The sequence below is a fragment of the Triticum urartu genome, chromosome 6, assembly GCF_003073215.2.
Source record: "Triticum urartu cultivar G1812 chromosome 6, Tu2.1, whole genome shotgun sequence".
NCBI lineage: Eukaryota > Viridiplantae > Streptophyta > Magnoliopsida > Poales > Poaceae > Triticum > Triticum urartu.
In genome coordinates, this window is record NC_053027.1 from 571,625,749 (window position 1) to 571,627,757 (window position 2,009).

Genomic DNA, 2,009 nt, shown 5'->3' on the forward strand with positions numbered 1-2,009 from the left:
GTCGCCTAAAATCCACGCCACTACTATTTATACTTGTATCATGCACTAACTCGTGTACTCTATCCCGTATATACACTACTAGGAGAAAGGCTACTAGCAGCGCGGGTAAAATAACTACTAGCAGCGCGGGTACCCGCGCTCCTAGTATCGCGCTACAGCTAATAGTTAGTAGTAGCGTGGGTTAAACCCGCACTACTGCTATTACGTACACGCGCTACTATTAATGAAATAGTAGTAGCGTGGGTAAACAACCAACGTTACTAGTATCCTATATACTAGTAGCGCTCAGTTTCCTTCCCACGCTACTACTAACTTATTAGGAATTAAAAAATAAACCAATACACATCATTACAAATACAAGATTTATAATAAACCAGCATTAGAGCACATCCAGTAAGAGCATACATAATTGACATGGACTCCTATTTCATGGTTAACTGGACACCGAAGCCAATAAATGAGCCAAAACCCCATCATTATGCATTGCTACTCACGATTGACCACTTCAAAGAACATGCAAGTATATATGTCATTAACAATTGCAAACATAAGTTTCTTTCTACTACAGTTGTTGTATCTACTATCACACAGTTCCTCATTCTACCTGTTCTCACTCCAATAATAAGAAAAATGAAAAGGAAAAATAGAGATAATCTGCCGCAATTGCACTTCGGTGTCATGGATTCAGTCTGCCGCTTCAACATCTCATTATCCTGCAGCAATGGAAATTTGCCCCAAAATTACCTTTTGCAACTCTTCAAATCTCTTCGTTGAAGCAGACAGTGAGGTCTTAACCTACAAACAAAGATTGTCCCATAAGCATTGCAGACTTCAATCATGGGAGAATATAAGAGTGTACAAGGCATATACAGAAAATGGAACCAACCTTTAAAAGTTCATCTTGTAGCTCCCTATTTTTGGCCAATTCAGTGTCATATTGTGCGCATCTGCGATAACCTCGAGGTAAGATCTCTGCACAAACCTTCCCACTCTGTTGCTATCTTCTACCTATGAATGAAAGTAGACCGTACTTGTCAGAGAAGCAAATGTGAAAGTTGATTACAACATGTATGCTAAGTCGCTAACCCATAGAGACAACTAGACCAAATGTGAAAGTTTCCATGTTGCCAAGGAAGTATATGAGCACCCCTCGAAACATCAATTAGCATACATATACATCTCAAATCATATGTAGTATGTGTCTAGTCATCCTACGATTGCCTGAGCTCAGAACTGCATTTCTTATAAAAGCTTTAGGCATGTTCAGGAAACACATGTAGGAGATGACAAGTGTACAGATCACCCATTTTTATAGGTTCAAAGACAGATAACAAAAATTAACTAGAAAGAGTTAGATGACAGCGAAGCTTAAAGCTGCAGTAAGAAACATGTATTAGACCCCACAAGGCTGCAACCCCTGTCACTGCACTGTCCACACCACACAAAAGCTAAACTCTGCAGGTTAAACTCAGATCAGGGAGAATGAAGTAATGAATTGGCAGAGATCCATCTCTTAGCATTACCTGGTCATCAAGCATCTTTGAGAAATCCTTGAGAACACGGCGACGGTCTTTCTCTCCCAGTTGGAGCTGCTGCCCATATTGTTTTAGTTTCTTCTTCATCAACTTGTAGTTTATATAGTAACTGTAAACATTGAATTAGCAATGCAACGTTAAAAAATTGGTAGCCAAGGCCAAGTGTGCAATTTTTTACACCAATTAGATGGGCACTCAATTGCAATGTTCAATTATTGCAATGTTTCTTTATCTTCTTGTTCAGTAAACATGGTAAGAAATCGAGATAAGTTTCATCAGAAGCAGTTGACAGAATATTTGGAGAACTCAATGATACAGGTTAGTACAAGGTGGGAAAAAAAACCTGAATCGTACCCTCTCCACTCTGGAACTTGGCCGGCCGTCAACTTTTTCCAAAACCTAACAATCTTGACTTGAATATGTTAATCTGCCAAGAAATATAAAGACATGTCAGTAGCACAACCAGAGAAACCA

The 2,009-nt window shown here is 39.2% G+C and overlaps 1 long non-coding RNA gene across 1 annotated transcript; it reads right to left on the minus strand.

The window, feature by feature from the left end:
• Positions 1–499: 499 nt before the first annotated feature.
• On the minus strand, positions 500–1,618 carry LOC125513130. The gene is made up of 2 exons (XR_007285687.1): positions 887–1,618; positions 500–795 (listed from the first exon to the last, which is right to left on the minus strand). It is a non-coding gene; the product is annotated as an uncharacterized LOC125513130 (long non-coding RNA).
• Positions 1,619–2,009: the final 391 nt, after the last annotated feature.